Source organism: Carcharhinus amblyrhynchos, chromosome 1 (assembly GCF_965287045.1).
Source record: "Carcharhinus amblyrhynchos chromosome 1, sCarAmb.v2.hapA, whole genome shotgun sequence".
Classification (NCBI taxonomy): domain Eukaryota; kingdom Metazoa; phylum Chordata; class Chondrichthyes; order Carcharhiniformes; family Carcharhinidae; genus Carcharhinus; species Carcharhinus amblyrhynchos.
The window spans coordinates 39,223,889-39,248,197 of NC_137324.1; the positions used below are offsets into that span (position 1 = coordinate 39,223,889).

At 44.4% G+C, this 24,309-nt stretch overlaps 1 protein-coding gene across 4 annotated transcripts in view; it reads right to left on the reverse strand.

The window, feature by feature from the left end:
- Window positions 1–24,309, reverse strand: part of pdzd2 (PDZ domain containing 2) — a 456,346-nt gene that overhangs the window by 273,394 nt on the left and 158,643 nt on the right. Inside the window, exon 1 of one of the 4 annotated variants that reach the window (XM_080212334.1) lies at window positions 509–765. The exons of the other annotated variants lie outside the window; for them this stretch is intronic. The gene's annotated coding sequence lies outside the window, so the exon portion shown is untranslated. Of the gene's footprint in view, window positions 1–508; window positions 766–24,309 lie in introns of those variants that run through there. 4 annotated transcript variants of the gene reach the window in all.

Here is a 24,309-nt window from a genome sequence, read left to right on the forward strand (position 1 = left end):
ATTGATCAGACATATTATTGTTTCTCAATTATGTGGTATGACTAAGTTCTGACATAAAGTCATCTTTCTTCACACATTATTTCCTACGTTCACTGTTTTCTTGCTAACACAATAGTTCACAGTATACTACCAACTGCTAGTGGTGTGGCAAAAAGTTTATTTATTTGTCACAAGTAAGGCTTACATTAACACTGCAATGAAGTTATTGTGAAATTCCTCTAGTCGCCACACTACTGCACCTGTTTGAGTTAATGCACCTAACCAGCATGTCTTTCAGACTGTGGGAGAAAACTGAAGCACCTGGAGGAAACCCACACAGACACGAGGAGAACGTGCAAACTTCGCACAGTCAGTGACTCAAGCCGGGAATTGAATCTGGGTCCCTGGCACTGTGAGACGGCAGTGCCACCATGACAGCACATTAGATAACTCTAAGGTATTATTCATCTATAACCCTTACATTAAATAGCTTATATATCAAACAAGTATAGAGCTGCAAAGTACTTACCCTCTATGGACTTTTCATTTGTACAGTTTGCACAAAGGAATATTTTCATTTGACGCAGGTGTATTATGGAATGCTATTATCTTCAAATGATGCTCAGACCCGGTAATAAGGAAGAAAAAGACAGTCAGCAGGTACTGAAGACAGCCGTTTACGCCAAGACATGCTATATGTGGACACTTATGAATAATTATAAGCTAACCTGGCGAAACTAGATGAGACATGTTCAGAATGCAATATGAAAATAAGTCTCAGTGACTCAGCACCCAGATAGGCAAGCAGTTACATGTTCAAAGCCAAAGAAAACCATTAGAGCAGTTGAATGATTTCTGCTCAAAAAGGCAAGAGAACTGAATAAAGAATTAGACAAAAAGAAATGCCAAGTAACCACCAGCGACTCTGTGCAATGTTTATAAACCAGGCATTGTTAATGTGCTCTAGTGAAGGGGTTCTATATTCATTTCAGAATAGATTTGTGCTTTTCCTTCAGAGCAGTCTTGTTTAATTCGGTTATCTATTGGCTATTTTGTAATCATCAGGAGTTAAAGGGATATGGGAGAAAGGGGGATCAGGATATTGAATTTGATGATCAGCCATGATCATAATGAAGGGTGGAGCAGGCTCAAAGGGCCAAATGACCTACTCCTGCTTCTAGTTTCTGGGTCTCGGGAATTGCTTTTCATACATCAGGATAAATCTGAAATGTGGATATTCCTGGCACCAAGCGTTAACCGCTGGGGCAAGATTAAGAAACCTAGATGTATGCAGCACAATTCTTCACCAGTAACAGATGGAGAATAGTGGGAGCCATGCCCACCATTTCCTTCAGTGAGTGAGGCTCTATAGCACCAGCCTGCATTCAGATAATTTACCTAACCATGTTGCCATTATGCCAGCTTTATCCATTTTGAATGTCATAAAACATCCCTAGGTAGGGCCATAACAGTATAATGGAGCCAGGTTGCAACTCAGCTCAAAGTTACTTACCTGGAAATCTCAGCAATCTTACCTTGCCCAATTTTCTGAGTCAGACCAGGAGAAATTTGTTGTCAGCGCAGACTCCATGGGCTGAATGGCCTTCTTCTGCACAGTAGGGTTTCTATGAAATGCTGGGGGGTGTCCATTCGCGGGCAGTTCAGTAACAGGTGAAGTACCCCATGCCATCTTTACATCACTAGCTGCATAAAACCCAGCCAGGTTGAAATGTCTTTGAACAGCCAGAGAGAAGGCAAGAGCAAAAGGCAAGAGGGTAGAATGGGGTTGGGAGTGGGGAAGGTGGTGGTAGTGATGAGGTCAGGAGTCAGGCCTGGGCAACAGGTTTGAAAATTGGTCTTGGAAGGGCTGGAGGAAGCCTTGTGTGTCATGGGTTAACGTGTGTGTGTGTGTGTGTGTGTGTGTGTGTGTGTGTGTGTGTGTGTGTGTGTGTGTGTGTGTGTGGAGAGGTGTTGGGGGGCAGAATCCCATGGGGAGTGAGGAGTTAGTCCTGGGAGGGTGAGCTGATAGGAGGAATCCTGGGGCAGAGGAGGGAGTCCCATGAGGGATTAATGCGGCTAAGCGCTATAGTTACCCAGAAGTTAGAAGTTGCTTTAATTCTTCTAACTTTTTCTGGTAACTTTTGGCATCATACAGTCGGAAGCATCTGAAGTTTGCAATTTAAATCACGTTTTTAGGATGGTGTAATGACTTCAATCAGGCCATTGAGGTTGGCCTATTGGAGTATGAAATCCCTGATTAAGGATTCAATCAATGGGCCAATCAGGAAGTCTTTGCCTTGTACTTAACCAGGAGTGTCAGTTCCTCTGACACCTCCAGAGGTAGATTGCTAACTGCCAGCACTCTGTTACTGCTGTTAGAGTTGTAAATAAAGGGATTTTGGTGAAGGGGCTTCTACCTCCGCAGACTTATTACAGACGGTTCCCAGTTCAGGGAAAATATCCAAAGGAAGTTTGAACTTCTTGAGCAATGGCCATGTAATCTTTACCCGAGGACAGCCCCAGGTACAATGTCCTGGAGCTCAAACGTTATGGCTGTTAATCTGTGCCCTCTGGGGCCATTGGCAATAGCACTTCCCTGTGGGATGAGCCCTTCAATGGGTAACAATAACAGCTCTGCACGAGCTCATTCTAATCTTCTGTAGAAAATGGCATTTGTGCTGTTGAGGCTGACTGCAGCACCAGAACTGCTATTCCTTTTTGTTTACCACAGCCTAGGCCTGTATGATTTAGAGCTACAGCAGACAGTGCCTTTTCTCACTATACTATTAGAGGAATCACATACCATTGTTAAAATCACTCGGCAGTGCTGCATCTAATCACGACATTCACTGTTACTACGAGAGATTTAAGTAATCTTGTGCAACCACAGCACAAAGTTTCTGATTTTATTAAGTATCACAACGTGACAGAAGAAGTTTGGTGCCAAGTGATACATCTGTTTAGGCCCATATTCTCTCATGTACTCACCTATTGCTTTTGAAAACATCAAAACTATATGTTTAAGTTTAAGTTTATTTATTAGTGTCATAAATAGGCTTACATTAACTCTGCAATGAAGTTACTGTGAAAATCCCCTAGTCGCCACCACTCTGGTACCTGTTAAGGGACACTGAGGGAGAATTTAGCACAGCCAATACACCTAACCATCGTGTCTTTTGGACTGTGGGAAAAAACCAGAGTACCCAAGGAAAACTACACAGATGGGGGATAATATGCAGACTCCGCACAAGTAGTGAACCCTGGTCTCTGGCGCTGAGGCAGCAGTACTAGCCACTGTACCACAATGTCGCCCATGTATATGCTTTCATGTATGCACTTTACAGTAAGATAGTGTTAAGACTAGGTGAGAAGGGATGAACTGGCTCCCCTCTATTTAACATCTTCCATTGGTCACAACAAAGGTTTAAATTTCTTTTTCACAAGGCTCTGCATTTTTCCCAAGTCAGAATGCGTTTAAGTTTTTAAGCTATGAGTAATAAGGAGCCAATCAAACAATGCTTCTTGAGTTAAAGAAAGAGCAAACTTATTAACCCTCACATACACAGAGGTAGGCACGTGCATGCATGCACAAACTTATCAGAATATACAGTTAAGGGACTGATTTGAGTTGGCTGGTTTTTTGGATGTGGTTAGATATAAAAGATGTTACAGTTATTATGAGACCTTGTTAGGCTGATAGAGTTGACTACTCGAATCAGGCAGCATACATTCCAAAAGATAGAAGGGGGGAGAGAGCAACCTTCAGCCTGTTTCCTCTACTGAACAGATTCTTAACACTGCCTACATCACTTGCAATCTTTCTCTATAGTGGCTGGGCAGGCTTACCTTACTCTTCACCCACTGAATATTTCCAAAGGTCTTGGGTGCCTCCCTCTGTGGCAGCCATTGTTTTAAAACTCAATACTTTGTCTTTTTAAACAGGCTTCATTAGACAGTTACAACCTTGGTGGCATAATAGGAAATCTCTCTCTTTTCTCACTCTCCCTGGGGGCAACTTATTTGTATCTCACCTTCACCCTGGAATGTGGCCTTGCGTTTTTAAGCAGTTTGCTCTGCCTCAGTTCAAATTGCAACATTTCCACTCAGTTGAATGTTGAAAAAAATCATGTTTTCAAAAATAGAGGGTGTAGCCTCATGACAGCAGTGACAAGTCCTGAGAAGCCAAGCTGATATTTCATTTTCAGTTTATTATTAGTCATAAGTAGCATTAACACTGCAATGAAGTTACATTAATACTGCAATGAAGTTACTGTGAAATTCCTCCAATCACCACAGTCCAGCACCTGTTTAGATCAATGCATCTAACCAGCACATCTTTCAGAATGTGAGCGGAAACTGGAGCACCCAGAGGAAACCCACGCAGACATGGGGAGAATGTGCAAACTCCACATAGACAGTGACCCAAACCGAGAATCAAACCTAGGTCCTTGGACTGTGAAGCAGCAATGCTAACCACTATGCCACATAATAACTGAAACATTTCCACGCCCTAAATAATGGATGGTTGAGGCGGCTTCCTGTTGCTGCTTTGGCAGAGATCAATGGCCCATTACACACCAGAGGACAAAGTCTGAAACTTTCCTGAAACTATCAGAGAGACTGGTCTCTACTTTTCAACTGATTCCATGATTTCTACTGAGAATATGGAGAGTTGAGAAGGACTAATAGGCAATATTAAATGAAATCATCATGAACCATGAGAATAAGGCAACTGTATCATAGAAATCCTACAGTGCAGAAGATGGCCATTCAGCCCATTGAGTCTGCAATGACAACAATCCCACCCCAGGCCCTATCCACACAACCCCATGCATTAACCCCTTCTCTCAAATCTATACATCCTGAGACACTTTGGACAATTTAACCTGCACATCTTGGCACCGTGTAAGGAAACTGGAGCACCCAGAGGAAACCCATGCAGACACAGGAAGAATGTGCAAATTCCACACAGGCAGTGACCCAAACCAGTAATCAAACCCAGGTCCCTGGAACTGTGAGGCAGCAGTGCTAACCACTACGGCACCGTAATGGCAATAGGAATTTATCTTATGATACTGAACTTAAGCCACATAAGCTGCATGTTACTATTATGTAGTCTCAGATAAAGGGTAAAACAGAAATACCAAATCAAATCACAATGAAAGTGTTGAACATGCAAACTGGAGCTTAGCCTTAAAGAGTGCTAGGAGCTCAGAGCTGTTTTCAGAGTATTTTCTGTAACTACGCAAACAGCAACAGTTCCAAAGTGCACTTCCAGCAAGGAGCCTTGCCACCAGCTTGGCACAAGTGTCCAGGTACTATAACAAACTGACAGAAAATCATGTAGAATACGTCCATAGTTTCCTGATAGGTTAGGGGTGGAAGTGATGCAGTGGAGATGGTGGCAGTTATAACACCAGCACGGGCTGTTGTCCTGGGGACACGGGTTCAAATCCCACCACAGTAGCAGGTAGAAATTAAATTCAATTAATAAATATGTAATTAAAAGGCAGTCTCAGTAACGTTGCAATGAAACTAACACCAATTGCTGTAAAAACCCATCGGGTTCATTGGTGCCTTTTAGGGAGGGAAGTCTGCCATCCTTACCTGGGCTGGTCTACGTGTGACTCCAGACCCACAGCAATGTGGTTGACTCTTGCTGGGGCCTCAGCTTTTTACCATTTATATAGATGATCTGGAGGAGGGAACCGAGTGTAGGGTGTCAAAATTTGCTGATGACACCAAGATTGGGGGAACGGCAAATTGTGCGGAGGGTGTGGAGAGTCTGCAGAAGGATCTAGATAGGCTGGGCAAATGGGCCAGGAAATGGCAAATGGAATTTAATGTTGGCAAGTGTGAGGTGGTCCACTTTGGTAGGAATAATGGTAGGAAGGACTATTACTTACGGGGCGAAAAACTGCAGCAGGCGACGGTGCAGAGGGACCTCGGGGTCCTTGTGCATGAGTCGCAAAAACCCAGCTTGCAGGTGCAGCATGTGGTCAGGAAGGCGAATGGGATGCTGGCCTTCATAGCGAGGGGGATTGAATATAAAAGTAGGGAGGTCTTGCTGCAGCTGTATAGGGCATTGGTGAGGCCGCAGCTGGAGTACTATGTGCAGTTTTGGGCGCCGCACCTGCGCAAAGATATTTTGGCCTTGGAGGGAGTGCAGAGGAGGTTTACTAGGCTGATACCGGAGTTGAGGGGGTTGAGCTATGAGGAGAGGCTGAATAAACTGGGCTTGTACTCGTTAGAGTTTAGAAGAATGAGGGGAGATCTCATTGAGACGTATAAGATGATGAATGGGATGGATAGGATAGAGGTGGAGAGACTCTTCCCGCTCAAAAAAGACAGTAGGACTAGGGGGCACAGCCTCAAGATAAAAGGGGGGCGGTTTAGAACGGAGTTGAGGAGGAACTTCTTCACTCAAAGGGTGGTGAATCTCTGGAATTCTCTGCCCGTTGAAGTGGTGGAGGCTGCCTCGCTAAATATTTTTAAGACGTGGGTTGATGGGTTTTTGATAAGAGAGGGGATTAAGGGTTATGGGGAGAGGGCGGGAAAGTGGAACTGAGCAGCGACAGATCAGCCATGATCTTATTGAATGGCGGGGCAGGCTCGAAGGGCTAGATGGCCTACTCCTGCTCCTATTTCTTATGTTCTTATGTTAACTGCCCTAAGAAATGGAGTAGCAAACCACTTAGTTGTACCAAACTACTACAGAGTCAAAAGGAAATGAGCGAGATAGACCACCTGGCATCAAACTAAGAATCAGAAATGAAAACCGCACATTGAGTGCTGTTGACTCGGCAAAGTCCTCTTTACTAACAGCTGAGGGCTTGTAACAAAGTTCCCCTCCAAGCCACACACTATCCTGACTTGGAGCTACATTGCCATCCCTTCACTATGGATGTGTCAAAAATCCTGGAACTTACTCCCTAACAGCACTATGGGTATACCTAAATCACATGGACCACAGCAGTTCAAGAAGGCAGTTCACCACAGGTTTCTCAAGGGCAATTAGGGATGGGCAATAAGCAGCCTAGACACATCTTACGAAATAATAAAAGATATACACTTTCCTGTTGGGAAGACTTCTCATTAAGGAGCTTGATTTTGTAAAATTGGCCAACAAAATTTAGAAGGTGTCACATCCAGAAGTAAAAGAAACACAAAGCTACTAGCATAATCACAGATCATAGATTACTACAATGCAGAAGAGGACTTTCGGCCATTGAGTCTGCACCGATGCAGGAAATGTCCTGACCTGCCCATCTAATCCCACTTTCCAGCACTTGGCCCACAGCCTTGAATGTTATGGCATGCCAAGTGCTCATCCAGATACTTTTTAAAGGATGTGAGGCATCCCGCTTCCACCACCCTCCCAGGCAATGCATTCCAGACCATCACCACCCTCTGGGTAAAAACGATTTCCTCAAATCCCCCCTAAACCTCCTACCCCTCAGTTTTAATTTGTGTCCCCTTGTAACTGACCCTCCAACTAAGGGGAACAGCTGGTCCCTATTCACCCTGTCCATAAGACCATAAGACATAGGAGTAGAATTAAGCCACTCAGTCCATTGAGTCTGCTCCGCCATTCAATCATGGCTGATTTTTTTCTCATCCCCATTCTCTTGCATTTTCCCCATAACCCCTGATCCCCAAATTAATCAAGAACCTAGCTATCTCTGACTTAAAGACACTCAATGACCTGGCCTCCACAGCCTTCTGCAGCAAAGAGTTCCACAGATTCACCATTCTCTAGCTGAAGAATTCCTCTTCATCTCTGTTTTAAAGGATCGTCCCTTTAGCTGAGGTTGTGCCCTCTGGTTCTAGTTTTTCCTACTTGTGGAAACATCCTCTCCATGTCCACTCTATCCATGCCTCACAGTATTCAGTAGGTTTCAATTAGATCGCCCTTATTCTTCTAAATTCCAACGAGTACAGACCCAGAGTCCTCAAATGTTCCTCATACGACAAGCTCTTCATTCCAGGGATCATTTTTGTGAACCTCCTCTGGACCCTTTCCAAGGCTAACATATCCTTCCTTAGATATACGGTCCAAAACTGCTCACAATACGCCAAATGAGATCTAATCAGAGACTTATACAGCCTCAGAAGTACATCCCTGCTTTTGTCTTCTAGTCCTCTTGACATGAATGCTGACATTGCATTTGCCCTCCTAACTGCTGACTGAACTTGCACATTAACCCTAAGAGAATCTTGAACAATGACCCCCAAGTCCCTTTGTGTTTCTGATTTCCTAAGCATTTTCTCATTTAGAAAGTAGTTTATGTCTCCATTCCTCCTTCCAAAGTACATAAACTCACACTTTTCCACATTGTATTCCCTCTGCCACTTCTTTGCCCACTCTCCCAACTGTCCGTCCTTCTGCAGCCCCCCCTACTTCCTCAATACTACCTTCCCCTCTACATATCTTTGTATTGTCTGCAAATTTAACAACAGTGCCTTCAGTTCCTTCCTCCAAATCATTAATGTATCTTGTGAAAAGTTGTGGCCCCAGCACTGACCCCTCAGGCACACCATTAGTCACTGGCTGCCATCCTGAGAAAGACTCCTTTATCCCCACTCTCTGCCTTCTTCCAGTCAACCAATCCTTTATCCACGGGCGTAAGGTTGATAAGATTAAGGAAGTGAATGGGTGGCTCAGGGATTGGTGTGGGAGGAATGAGTTTGAATTTATGGGGCATTGGCATCAGTATTGGGGTAGGTGGTTCCTGTTCGGGTGGGATGGGGTTGGTTTGAACCGTGCTGGGACCAGAGTCCTGGTGAATTGTGTAAATAGGACTGTAGGTAGGGCTTTAAACTAATGGGGGGGGAGGGGGGGGGTGCGATGGTAGGTGACATTATGGGGTCTAAAGTTAAGGAGAGGGTACAGGTAAGGGAAGAGGCCGAGGATGTCCCAATAATAAAGGGAGTAGGGGGCGTGAGTATGGTTCGTGGCGTTCTGGCAAATAGGGTCCAGGTGAAGGCTGGGACGAAGGCACTTTATCTGAATGCACAAAGCATTCGGAATAAAGTGGATGAGCTGGTGGCGCAGATCAGCACAAATGGATATGATCTGGTGGCCATTACAGAGACGTGGCTGCAAGGTGACAGGGACTGGGAGCTGATTGTCCAGGGGTATCAAGTGTTTAGGAAGGACAGGCAGGAGGGAAAAGGGGTGGGTGTAGCTCTGCTGATTAAGGATAGCATCAGGGTGGTAGTAAGGGATGATATAGGAACCAAAGAGCAGAAAGTGGAATCGTTGTGGGTGGAGATTAGGAACAGCAAAGGGAGGAAGACGCTGGTGGGTGTCGTCTATAGGCCCCCAAATAATGATCTGGAGGTGGGGCGGGCTGTTAACACGCAAATAAGTGCGGCGTGCAGGAATGGGACGGCGATAATTATGGGGGATTTCAATCTGCATATTGATTGGTCGACCCATGTTGGAAGCGGTGGGCTCGAGGAGGAGTTCTTGGAATGCTGCCGGGATAGTTTCCTCGAACAGTGTGTGTTGGAGCCGACGAGGGAGCGAGCTATCTTGGATCTGGTGTTATGTAACGAGGCGGGTAGAATTAGGGACCTTGCGGTGAAGGATCCTCTTGGGGAGAGTGATCATTGTATAGTGGAGTTTCTGGTGCAGATGGAGGAGGAGAAAGTGGGTTCCCGGACACGCGACCTTTGTTTGAACAGAGGGGAGTACGGAAGGATGAGAGAAGAATTGGCGAATGTTGACTGGGGGAGCGCATTGGAAGGTAGGTCTGCTGAGGAGCAGTGGAGGATCTTTAAGGAGATCTTTCTTGGTGCTCAGCAGAAATTTATTCCAATGGTTAAAAAGGACCGTAGGAGGAGATAAGCCGTGGATAACGAAGGAGGTGAAGGAAAGTGTTAAATTAAAAGTGGAGGCGTTTAGAGTAGCTAAGAGTAGTGGGAGAGAAGAGGATTGGGAGAGGTTTAAATGTCAACAAAGATTGACAAAGAAGTTGATAAAGAAGGGTAGGATAAACAATGAAGCTGGGCTAGCGCTTAATATAAAAAAGGATAGCAAGAGTTTTTATAAATATATAAAAAGGAAGAGGCTGGCTAGGGTGAACGTTGGACCCTTAGAGGATGAGAGGGGGGACTTAGTGGTAGGGGATGGGGAAATGGCTGAGGCCTTGAATAACTTTTTTGTTTCGGTCTTCACGGAGGAGGACACGGAGGAGTGAATAATTTGCCGGGTGTTAGCGATGGAAAGATGGTAGGACAGGAGGGTCTCAAAGACATTATTGTTACTAGAGAGGCAGTGCTCGACAGACTGGAAGGACTGATTGTGGACAAGTCCCCAGGACCGGATGGAATGCATCCAAGGGTTCTGAAAGAAATGGCGGAGGTGATAGTGGATGCCTTGGTGGTTATTTTCCAAACGTCGCTGGATTCCGGGGAAGTGCCGGAAGATTGGAAAACGGCTAATGTTACGCCGTTGTTTAAGAAGGGTGGCAGGCAAAAGGCAGGGAATTATAGGCCGGTTAGTTTAACGTCTGTTGTAGGTAAAATGTTAGAATCCATCATCAAGGAGGAAATAGCGAGGTATCTTGAGGGGAATTGCTTGATAGAGCAGACGCAGCACGGTTTCGTTAAGGGGAAGTCGTGTCTGACAAATTTATTGGAGTTTTATGAGGATGTGTCTAGGGCGGTGGATAGAGGAGAGCCGGTGGATGTGGTCTTTCTTGATTTTCAGAAGGCGTTTGACAAGGTACCTCACAAGAGATTATTGTAGAAGGTAAGGGGGCATGGAGTTGGGGGTAGGGTGTTAGCGTGGATAGAGGATTAGCTGTCAAATAGGAGGCAGAGAGTGGGGGTCAATGGGTGCTATTTGGATTGGTGGTTGGTGACTAGTGGAGCGCCGCAGGGGTCGGTGCTGGGGCCTCAGCTATTTACCATTTATATAGATGATCTGGAGGAGGGAACCGAGTGTATGGTGTCGAAATTTGCTGATGACACCAAGATTGGTGGAACGGCAAATTACGCGGAGGGCGTGGAGAGTCTGCAGAAGGATCTAGATAGGCTGGGCAAATGGGCCAGGAACTGGCAAATGGAATTTAATGTTGGCAAGTGCGAGGTGGTCCACTTTGGTAGGAATAATGGTAGGAAGGACTATTACTTACGTGGCGAAAAACTGCAGCAGGCAACGGTGCAGAGGGACCTCGGGGTCCTTGTGCATGAGTTGCAAAAACCCAGCCTGCAGGTGCAGCAGGTGGTCAGGAAGGCGAATGGGATGCTGGCCTTCATAGTGAGGGGGATTGAATATAAAAGTAGGGAGGTCTTGCTGCAGCTGTATAGGGCACTGGTGAGGCCGCAGCTGGAGTACTGTGTGCAGTTTTGGTCGCCGCACTTACGCAAGGATATTTTGGCCTTGGAGGGAGTGCAGAGGAGGTTTACTAGGCTGATGCCGGAGTTGAGGGGGTTGAGCTATGAGGAGAGGCTGAATAAACTAGGCTTGTACTCGTTAGAGTTTAGAAGAATGAGGGGAGATCTCATTGTGACATATAAGATGATGAATGGGATGGATAGGATAGAGGTGGAGAGACTCTTCCCGCTCAGAAAGGACAGTAGGACTAGGGGGCACAGCCTCAAGATAAAGGGGGGGTGGTTTAGAACGGAGTTGAGGAGGAACTTCTTCACTCAAAGGGTGGTGAATCTCTGGAATTCTCTGCCCGTTGAAGTCATGGAGGCTGCCTCGCTAAATATTTTTAAGACGCGGGTTGATGGGTTTTTGATAAGCGAGGGGATTAAGGGTTATGGGGAGAGGGCAGGAATGTGGAACTGAGCCATGACAGATCAGCCATGATCTTATTGAATGGCGGGGCAGGCTCGAAGGGCTAGATGGCCTACTCCTGCTCCTATTTCTAATGTTCTTATGCCAGGATCTTACACTTAACACCATGGGCACTTAACTTATTTAACAGTCTACTGTGCGGCACCTTGTCAAAGGTCTTCTAGAAATCTAAGTCAATCACATCCATTGGCTCTCCTTTATCTAACTTCCTGTTACCCCCTCAAAGAACCCTAATAGATTTGTCAGACATGACCATGCCCTTCATAATCTTGAATATCTCAATCAGGTCGCCCCTTAGTCTTCTCTGCTCCAATGTAAACAACCCAAGCCTATCCAATCTCTCTTCATAATTTAAATGTTCCATCCCAGGCAGCATCCTGGTGAATCTCCTCTGCACCCCCTCCAGCACATTCACATCCTTCTTGTAATGTGGTGACCAGAACTGCGCACAGTACTCCAGCTGTGGCCTCACCAAAGTTCTATACAACTCCATCATGACCTCTCTGCTTTTCTAATCGATACCCCGATTGATAAAGATAAGTGTATCATATGCCTTTTTCATCACCCTATTTACCTGCCTTACCACCTTCAGAGATCTATGGACAAACTTCCCAAGGTGCCTTTGTTCTTCGGAATTTCCCAGTGTCAGACCTTTCATAGTATACTTCCTTGTCAAATTGCTCCTTCCAAAGTGCATCACCTCATACATTTCAGGGTTAAATTTCATCTGTCACTTATCTGCCCATTTGACCATCTTGTTTATATCTTCCTGTAGTCCAGGAAGTGGCAGATGGACTTCAACGCGGATAAATGTGTAGTGGTCCATTTTGTCAGGACCAACGGGATGCAGGAGTACAACATCAAGGGTAGGAGTCTTAGCTGTGTTGAAGAGCAGAAGGATCTTGGGGTCCAGGTTGGCCTCGCAGGTGGAGGATGTGGTCAAGAAGGCATATGGTGTACTGGCCTTCATTAATCGAGGGATTGAGTTTAGGAGTCGGGAGGTAATGCTGCAACTTTATAGGACCCTTGTCAGACCCCACTTGAAGTACTGTGGGCAGTTCTGGTCGCCTCACTACAGGAAGGATGTGGAAGCTATTGAGAGGGTGCAGAGGAGATTTACAAGGATGTTGCCTGGATTGGGAGGTATGCCTTATGAAGATAGGTTGAGGGAGCTAGGTCTCTTCTCCCTGGAGAGACGAAGGTTGAGAGGCGATCTGATAGAGGTTTATAAAATGTTGAGAGGAATAGATAGGGTGGATTCTCGGAGGCTATTTCCCAGGGCTGAAATGGTCGCTACGAGAGGACACAGGTTTAAGGTGCTGGGAAGCAAGTACAGAGGAGATGTTAGGGGTAAGTTTTAATTGAGAATCCTCCCCTGATCTGCTGACACAAATGAGTCTATATCGTTAACAATCTCATCTCCATTTTCATTATCCTCATAAAATTCTCAGCTCACATCAGTCCTCTTATCAGTGCCAGCATGTAATTCTTGTCTCTTACGCAGAAGATATTGTAGACAAACCTTACTTGGGCACATAATCTGGGCTGACGTACCAGTGCAAAGCAGAAGGTGTGCAATGTTGTTGAAGGCGCTGCCCAAGAGGAGACATTAAAACAGGGATGCACATACAAACTCCCCTGGTAGTATTCCAGGAAGATCAAGTCATTCTCCTGGGGTCTTTGCCAAAAGAGATCTTTCAACCAACACCAAAATCAAATGATCTGGTCGTTTATCTCATAATTCATTATGGGATCATACTGGGCATAATTGGCCTACAAAACCCAGTCATTGTATTGATTTCAAAAGAGCTGAACATGCTTGACAAACTTCATAACCGGGAACTCTGGTTCAATTCCCAGCTTGGGTCACTGTGCGGAATCTGCACATTTTCCCCATGTCTGCGTGGGTTTTCTCCAAGTTCCACCCACAGCCCAAAAGACGTGCTGGTTAGGTGCACTGGCCAAGCAAAAATTCTCCCTCAGTGTACCTGAACAGGTGCCAGAGTCTGGCGACTAGGGAGATTTCCGCATTAACTGTAGTGTTAATGTAAGCCTACTCGTGGCATTAATAAAAATCTTTCTTTCAGCCAAGAGCCTGGTTGTAGAGATCTGAATTTCTGAGTGTGCCACTATTGGGAAAAGCTTTCATTTCTAGACATCTTTTATTTCTTTTTTTAAGATTTCTAATCCTAGAGATTATGATTGCAATGTACACACAGAAGCTGGTATAAATTTGAAAAATAAACATTACAATAGTAATGGTAGCCCTTATGAGTGAAAACAAATGATAGATTGAGGTTTAAGGAACATATTACTGCAGGGGATCATGCTTTCAATGTAAAGCAAATCCTTTGCTTAATTAAGACATATCACAAAGTCTCTGCTGTGTCTAAGGTAGAATCATCTCAAGCAGAACAGTTCTGCAAAACATTTGTTTGGTAATAAAGTTGAATACTGCTGAAAAGAGAACATGTTGCTAAAGTTTATTTTTGAAGTTTATTTATTAGTGACGCAGGTAGGCTTATATTAACACTGCAATGAAGTTACTGTGAAAATCCCTCAGTCGCCACGCTCCAGCACCAATTTGGGTACACTGAGGGAGAATTTAGCATAGCCAATGCACCTAACCAGCACGTCCTTTGGATTGTGGGAGGAAACTGGAGCACCCAGAGGGAACCTACGCAGACACAGGGAGAATGTGCAAACTCCGCACAGAGAAGCAAGCCGGGAATCAAACTCGGATTTCTGGCATGGTGAAACAGCTAATCACTGTGCCACCATGCCAATCCATACTAAGGCACAAGGAGTGAACACATTACTTCGGTTTGTGGAGAATAGGTCTGTGTGTATGAATATATGTCATTTGCACATTTTCTAATTATCCTTATGCCAAGCTGTGCAGAGAACTTATTTATCTCGACAAAAGGTTAAGATAAATAAGGTCGCTGCACAGGTTAGCGGAAGGAAATGCTTGTTAAAAAAAGATAAAGTTTGAAATGTTCCTAAGACTATATTGCTTTCTCCATAGCAATGCCTTCGCCAATCAGAATTGACCTGCCAACCAATCAGCATCTTCTCCTCTAGCTCAAACTGTTGTGATCTTTGAAAGTTGCCATTTTTGTATTTGTCCTGTTGAATGCAAAGCAAAAAGCTTCAACAATATTTCTGTAAAAAGGCCTTTTTCCAGTGCACAGGAATCTGACAATTTACACTGAGGATAGAAATCCACAAGTCAGCAGCAGCAGGCAGCTGCGCTTATAGACATTGGTACAGCTACAATTATTTGACCAGATCAGGTCACCAGATCCTGTCCCAAAATCAAGGAAAAAAACTCACCAGCAGGTCACACAGTTGGAGTCAGCATTCAGTCTACCCACTCGGCACAAAAGGAAGTTGGCAACACGCGAGTCTCAGATTGAATGTTACCTTGGTATCACTATCTCCAGAGATATTGGCAAAAGCCAGCCCCTCTTCAAGTATTATTGGTGCTTCTTTGGCACTTAAACATGTGGCAGCACCATCTTATTTATTTTCCCATGCCATTCCAGCAGGCATGCCTGGTTTCAGTGACAATGTGCTAAAATTAAAAAGCTTTTTTATTAGTCGCAAGTAAGGCTTACATTAACAATGCAATTAAGTTACTGTGAAATTCCCCTAATCACCACACTTTGGCACCTGTTCAGGTCAATGCACCTAACAAGCCTGTCTTTCAGAATGTGGGAGGAAACTGGATCACCATGGAGGAAACACATGCAGACAAGGGGAGAACATGCAAACTCCACACAGACAGTGACCCAAGCGGGGAATCAAACCCAGGTCCCTGACGCTGTGAGGCAGCAGTGCTAACCACTGTACCATTGTGCCGCCCAGTTGTTGTATCCTCTCTTTTCTCATATATCCACATGTGCTCACCACCATAAAGAAGAAAAATGGTCCATTTCCTTAACTGGGCAAAATAAAATGTAGAATTTGAAAATGTTTTATCTTGAACATACCACTTCTTGAAATGAAGAAATGAATGGGAAGCTCTGGGGTGAAAATTGGTTTAGACTCATTGCAGGAATATGGAGGCCCAAGGTTCACCTGAAATTGGGGCTACTGCACTCCATACTTCCAAAGGCAACCCACCCAAAGCCAGAGATAGAACTAGGTCTCCAGCCTTGCGGACATCCTTCAGCAAATCCCTCAGTAAGGTGAGCTTATAGAGGTTGATAAAATAACAAGGGGCATAGATCAGCTAGATAGTCAATATCTTTTCCCAAAAGTAGGGGAGTCTAAAACTAGACGGCATAGGTTTGAGGTGAGAAGGGAGAGATATAAAAGGGTCCAGAGGGGCATTTTTTTCACACAGAAGGTGGTGAGTGTCTGGAACAAGCTGCCAGAGGTCGTAGTAGAGGCGGGTACAATTTTGTCTTTTAAAAAGCATTTAGATGGCTACATGGGTAAGACGGATCTGGAGGGATAGGGGCCAAATGTGGGCAATTGGGATTGGCTTAGTGGTAAAAACTGGCTGGAATGGACGAGTTGACAAAAGACCCTGTTTCCACGCTGTAAACCTCTATTGTTTCTATGAGAAGTTAAATATGTTGGGCCTGTACTCACTGGAGTCTAGAAGAATGAGAGGATTCTCAGAGGGCTTGACAGGATAGATGCTGAGAAGCTGTTTTTCACTGTGGGAAAGTTTAGGGCCAGACTAGGGGGTCACCCATTTAAGACAGAGATGAGGAAGAATTTCTTCTCTCAGAGGGTAATAAATCTGTGGAATTCTTAACTGCAAAGAGCTGCAGAGGCTGGGAGCCATTAAGTACATACGCGGCTTAGACAGACAGAGTTTTAATCAGTGAGGGAATCGAGGGTTATGGAGATAAGGCAAGAAAATGGATTTGAGGATTATTGTATCAGATCGTTCCTGAAGTCATTGAATGTGGAGCAGACCCGATGGGCTGAATGGCCTACTTCTGTTCCAATGTCTTACTATGTCATTTTAAAAATTAACACTACTGTCAAATTACAAAAGCCACTGCTTTATTTGACAAACCACATCATTGGCTACAAAGTTATTAACTCCCCTGAGAGAAGATTCCAAACCCTGAAACCATTAGTTTCAAGCCTCCAGGCTTCTGTGCCTGAGAGCTGCAATTTCTTTGACAAATCAAACACAGGTTGCTGTAAGCGATTGCCCAGAAATGCAGTAACTTCCAAAAAAATGTTTTTCCAGTTTGGTACAGTCTCATAAGGCTGATGCAGTTAGACTGTGCCACAGCAAAGGCTTGAAAAGTAACGTTTAGTTATTAGTCACAAGTAAGACTCACATTAGCAATGCAATGAAGTTACTGTGAAATTCACCTAGTCACCACACTCCAGCGCCTGTTCAGGTCAACGCACCTAACCAGCACGTCTTTCAGACTGTGGGAGGAAACCAGATCGCCCAGAGGAAACCCACACAGACATGGGGTGAACATGCAAACTCCACACCGACAGTGACCCAAACTGGGAATCAAACGCGGGTTTCTGGCCCTATGAGGCAGCAGTGCTATCCACTGTGCCACCGTTTAAACAGAAAAAACATCAATGTTTTAAACATCCATTATATTTTAAACTTAGTTCCTCTGTACAATCAATTTTTGCATCCCTGCGATTCACCATGAAATTGCTTTTTATATTTGGCTGGGATTTAGTTCCAGTGACGGGGTCTCCCCACTGGTTGGAGTATCAGTGAGAGCTCCAAGTTGCTTCCATGATGATGGCCCAATGCTGCTTAGGTGCCCTTAGGTGTGTCAGGCCTTCCAATCCAATCAAGCTCCCAATGAAATGAAAATCTCACCACTAAGAGCTGCCAGTCAATTAGAAACTTGCTGCTCTCCTTTACATGTAGTTGCACTAGAAACAGTGGCTGTTGCTGATGATGCTCAGATATCCACCCAGAGCATCGCCACTGGGTCCCCAGAAACAGGGTAAAGGGCGCAGGGCAGGGGTTGTGGAGGAGCTGCTGGACAGGGGCAGCAGGGATTTGGAGATAACGCAGGGGGAATGGCTTTCAGTGATATCCCTCCCTTCCCAAGACAGGGTTCCGTGTCAAGCGCTGAGTTGCTGAATTCCTGGCAATGAGAAACCCTCCCTAGGAAGCCCAGGTAACCTGGCACCATTTTCTGGGCCCTTTGGGAGGCACAAGACTATCACACGATCCCCATTAAAACCCTGAGCCACCATGAAATCCCAATGTGCTCAAGGGTAACTAGCGACAAGTGTTCCTAGCATCCAACTGGCGAACGACAAATCCAAAACCAGTTTTTATGTGGAATCGATTCATTCACATTACAGTCTATATCTCCTGACTCCACTCAACTCTGGCATTAGTGTGTCCCTTTATATGTATTCAACTAATCATCCAATCAACACCCTCCAAGTAAATTAGCTTAACTTCAAGTGACGCAATTAACAACAAAAGTAAATGAATGAGTTTAATTGATATCCCGTCACTGGTAGGTGGGATTCTTGCATTGGGCCCTTGGCCCCCCAGTTTAATTTGGGACACTTTTCCCAACAGCTGGAATCAAATGTGGGTACAGCTGTCCAATTCTACTGATGCCTTTCGATCACGCCTGTTCCAGCAGCTTCAATAATTAAATTCCAACATACATGTGTGTACATATACATGTATCTGTGTGTACATGTATGTTTGTGTATACATGTTTGTGTGTGTACATGTACGTGTGTGTGTTTGCATATGTGTGTATACCCGTGTGTGTGTATACATGTACATATGTGTATGTCTGTGTATATATGTACGTGTGTGCATGTGCATGTACACGTGTTTTTTTATTAGAATTAGAAACCTTACAGTACAAAAAGAGGCCATTCGGCCCATCAAGTCTGCACCGACCACAATCCCAACCAGGCCCTACCCACATATCCCTACATATTTTACCCACAAATCCCTCTAACCTACACATCTTAGGACACTAAGGGGCAATTTAAGCATGGCCAATCAACCTAACCCGCACATCGTTGGACTGTGGGAGGAAACCAGAGCACCCGGAGGAAACCCACACAGACACAAGGAGAATGTGCAAACTCCACACAGACAATGACCCGAGACAGGAATTGAACTCAAGTTCCTGGAGCAGTGAAGCAGCAGTGCTAACCACTGTGCTATTGTGCCACCCTTATCATGTGTGTGTGTGTGTGTGTGTGTGTGTGTGTGTGTGGATCCAGTCTCATTTATCACTACCACTAGCTGAACTTATTCCTTAACCACGACTTTATTTTCCATCACGTATCTTTTTAATATAAACTTACACGTCATCGTTTCATTCCTTGTATCCTGACCACCCAGGATACTACCCTTTGAACTAGATCAACAACTGAGTGGGTTGATTCTGTCTTCAACTCACTGCTTTTATAGAAATTAGACCCACATTGGAGCAACTACTCTGAATGTAGATTCCAGGCAATTTCAGTCAGAAAATTAATTTGTCAGCCATCTGGTTTGGCAGAAGTCACTATGTACCAACAGGATTGGAAACCATACATTAGCCCCAAGTTTAGCCACATGAGACCAATTGTAGCTCTGTATTACTCCCCAGGATAACATCAGTTAATTCAAAAGATCCAAAATCTCCCAGACTGTACAGGGTTAATTTTCCTGACCTTGACCCCCTTGGGGAGACCTATTTCCCAGGTGTAAAGGTCAGGAAATGTGCTGGGACAGAAATTCAGCTGGCCTCTTCCTGGGTTTTCTGAGAAGCAGCTAGAACTAGATCTGCACCTGAACTAGGTGCAAGCTCAATGAAAGTAAGCTGCCAACAGTCTTCCAGTCTGGCTTTTCATTTTGATGGCCCATTGGTTGCTCAGTAGTAGGCACACTTCAGAAAACTAGGCATTGAACTGGAGGTTCTGCAAAGGCTCTGAGGGGTCCTGACGATATCTGCAACTAAGTGTCTCCATTTAATCCAACCTTTCCCCCAGACAATCTTAGGGTTTGGGAAGTTCTGAGTACTAGATGGTAATGCAGTTCTATTCATGCAGCGAGGTTCAGGCATCCTCCCTTGCTGCCTGTATGAGGCAGGCCAGTGCTGGTGGGGGAGAGGTAACCACTGCACCATGGTAACACCCCGGAGCAGGATACACTGGTGCTTGGGGCTTCAAGAAAATCACACCGAATTCACACCAAATAGTTCAATCCCCTACTGGGTGGTACATTTATAACTAGACTAGCAAGGCTGTCCTCAATGCAATTTTAATTAAAAACAGCAGCCAAAAGAAATCAAAACAAAACTGTGCACAATTGTACGCAGTCCCATCAGAAACACATGCAATTAAGTGGAGTTCCTGTCCATACCCTTACACTTTCATCCAAGTATTAGTTGCATTGAAACATAGGCTGCTTTATTCTAAATCCATTCTGCACTTGTGCATGAAGGAACTCTCATATTGTGAATCAGCAAAAAGTTGTTAACACTATTGCTAATGCTTAAAATATTTTCCACTCTATATCCACACAGAGTTCTTGCCTATTCCAACTTGTTTGGGTTAATTATAATTACGCTCACTACCTAGATTGCATTCTTGAGGTGAGAAGTCACCCTTATATTCTCTGAAGCAGTTTGAGTGTCTTTTGTTTTAGGACAGTTTGGATTTTATGTTCATCAAAGTGAAGGATACTATACAGAGCAAGTATGGATATTCCTCATATTTTGACGTAACACTTTATCAATTTCATCACCCTGACCGAAATTCCATTTTCAGTTTTTGGGGGTGGCACAGTGGCACAGTGGTTAGCACTACTGCCACACTGTGCCAGGAACCTGGGTTCAATTCCTGGCTTGGGTCACTGTCTGTGTGGAGCTTGCACATTCTCCCTGCGTCTGCATGGGTTTCCTCCGGGTGCTACGGTTTCCTCACACAGCCCAAAGAGTTGTGGGTTAGATTGATTGGCCATGCTAAATTCTCCCTCAGTGTCAGAGGGTTAATAGGGCAAATAAATAGGGTTATGGGGATAGGGCCTGGGTGGGACTGTGGTCGGTGCAGACTCGATGGGCCAAACGGCCTTCTTCTGCACTGTAGAGATCCTATGGTTCTATGAGTTAATCTGAATCCCAGGGATAGATGTCACACATAAGCATGACATCTGAAGTGATGCCCAAACCAAAAGCTTAAGTCTCGTAGCTTCAGCTCATATATTCAGGTGATGGGAAGCAGACAAAATGGACAGAAACATTTTCTGAAGACAATGCTCAAAGACTTCTTATCAAACGCCATTAGTTGTCAGCATTCCCATTCCCAGCCCCAGAGCGATGTGTCTATCCTATAAACTACAGCCTGCAAGTCATTCTGTGTCATGCAACCCAATAATTGATATTATTTAGTGGAAAATGTAATCTTTTTTCTGAAATTTACAAGTAAATACAAACTTTTTTCCAAATTTTAAACTCATGAGATGGCATGAAAGCATTTGTGATTTTCCAAGAAAGCAAATTAAAACCACCAGAATCAATCTCATATTTATGATGTGTTAAGTATGTTGAGAATGTCATGAAGCCTTGCTGGATTCATGGCAGTTACAAAAAAGAAGCCAGATTTGTAGAACCTAACTGTGAAAGACAGTTGACATTAGATCATTGGCCCCTGAAGGGCCAGTCACATACAATCAACTGCAAGTGAGTTTAGTTCACACACTCGAGTTTTACAGTTCCTTTGGCAAATCTCTTGCACGTTCACTATGTTAAAGCTGAAGCTCCTGCGGACAGCATCTGAACTGCATCAATGTTCAAAGTGGGAGAAATGGTAATATCCAAGTCTGAATTTTACCAGCCCTCTGGGGATAGGCTGGAGGGGAGCGGGAAGCCTTGTAAACTGGCAGATGAAGGTGTCAGGAGGGGAGCCTGATGTCTTTGCACCACTGCAGCATATTCTCAATGGGAGGAGTCAATAATTCTTGCTCACTAGAGGCAGCCAGCCAATTAAACCAAATAATTAGGCAAGTAAGGGTCATTTTCAGCCCCACTGGCATCTTACAGCAACCTGCAGGGTAAACTGTGCAAGCCTTCCAGTGGGCTTTGGCAGTGGGGTGCAAGAGGGAGCAAGGAAGTAGTCTTACTTAGAAGCCAATCTACAGCCCATGGAAGACCGCCCCAATGGTCCTGGCCCCACAGACTGAATGCCATAACTAGAGGATTCACATCTCCAATCACTGGGACCTGCCCACTTTGCCCCAACAAAGTAAAGAAAAAACTTTTCCAGCCTTCCTTTAACATGCTGGTGGCCACTTCCTCCCCTGATAGCCTCAGCAGTGAGCGCACCTGTCAGTGGGGTTACTGAGGTCCAAGACCTCTGATTAGACCAGTTTAGTAAGAAGTCTCACAACACCAAGTTAAAGTCCAACAGGTTTATTTGGCAGCAAACGCCACTAGCTTTCAGAGCGCTGCTCCTTTGTCAGGTAAGTGGGCGTTCTGTTCACAAACTCCAAATGCAAGTGGCGTTCGCTACCAAATAAACCTGTTCAACTTTAATCTGGTGTTGTGAGACTTCTTATTGTGTTTACCCCAGTCCAAAGCTGGCATCTCCACATCTAGACCAGCTTAGGATATGGACAGTCATTCTCAATTGGGCAATGGTTCTGGTAGTGGTTTTGCTGGTAATATCACACCATGGATGCCATCTTCTACTCATGGGATTGGAAGTAAATGCCCAGTCACGATACACAGAGCAGCCAGTCACAATTGCCAACTAACACCTTCAGAAATTCTGACAACTGAAGAAAAAAATCTGCAACTTAAAAAAAACTGCAGCCTTATGACCAGGATCACCACAAAATTATAGTCTCTATCCTTGCACACTGGTATTTCAACAACAGAAGCTGCCCAACAACTCAAATTTTTATAGCATCTACAACAGGATCTCTGGATTACTAATCCAGCAACAATGCCACTATGCCAACAAGTCCGCCAGGGCACTTTGATTTCCTTGCCAAACCAAAATCTATCTCCCTCTTAAAAATACTCAGTGATCCTGCTTTCTGAGGCAAAGAGTTCTAAATTTGCACAATCCTCAGTGAAAAAATTTCACCTCATATCTGTCCTATAGGGTGACCCTAATTTTGAAACGGTGTCCCCTAGTTCTGAAATCAGCCACAAGGGGAAACATCCTTTCAATATCCACCTTGTCAAGACTGTTCAGGATCTTCTATACTTCAGCCAAATCACCCCTCACTCTTCTAAACACTAATGGAAAAAAAACAAGTGTGCCCAACCATTCCTCATAAGACAATCGGTCCTAATGTTCTGTATAACTGAAGTATAAAATCCTTATTTTTATAATAATAGCAAATTTCAGCTGCTAGAATCTGAAACAAAAAAAAGAAAATACTGGAAAACCTCAGCCAGTCTAACAGTATCTATGGAGAGAGAACAGAGAAAAGATTTTGAGTCTGGGTGACCCTTTGTCAGACCATAATCCTTATTTTTATGCTCAATTCCTTTCATAATAAAGAATAGCATTCCATTAGCCATCTTGATTACATGCTGCACTGCACACTAACTTTCCATGACTCATGCATGAGAACACCTTTCCACACTTCAGTATTCTGCAGTCATTTTCCACTTAAATAATACCCTGCATTCTTATTCTATTTGCCAAAGTGAACAACTTCAAACTTACTCCCATTATATCCCATCTGCCAGACTTTTGCCCACTCAGCCTAGTTAGATCCATTCGCAAACTCTGCACATCATCTACACAACAAACTTTCCTGTCTCTCTTTTGTGTCATCTGCAAATTTTGCTTTCATGCCTTCACTGACCACTGCCCCCCCACCATCTATTTCATTGATGTAAATAGCAAAAAATTGAGGCCCCAACATTTGAAGGATTCCATTCATCACATCCTGCCAATCATACATTGTAGCATCTGTTCTCCTGTGCATTTTCATCTCACCACTTCCCTAAACTGCTCCACCTCTCTCTCATCATTCAAGACACTCACTGAAACCCTCCTCTTTCATCTTCCAAATCCCTTGTTCTTCAACTTCATTTCCTGATGCATTTAGTACGCATCCTGGGGTGTTGATTTACATTAAAGATGCTATATAAATGCAGGTTATTGTTGAATTAATAGGGAAATGATAGTTACTAGGGTAATAATCCAGAAACCCAGACAAACGCTCTGGGAATAAAGATTCAAATCCCCCCCACCATGCCAGCTGGTGGAATTGAAATGTAATTAATAAATCTGGAATTGAAAGCTAGCTCAGTGATGGTGCAACAAAATTAGCATCCATTGTTGCAAAAACTCACCTTGTTCACCAATATCCTTAGGGAAGGAAATCTTACTGATCTGACCTACATGTGGCTCCAGAATGATAGATGTGGTCAACTCTGAACTGGTCTCTGAAATGATTTTGCAGCCACTCAGCTGTTTCCAAACTGCTACAGATCTAGATGGCCTACACCAGTTCAAGAAGATGATTCACCATGACCTTCTCAAGTTAAATTAGAGATGGGCAACAAATGCTGATG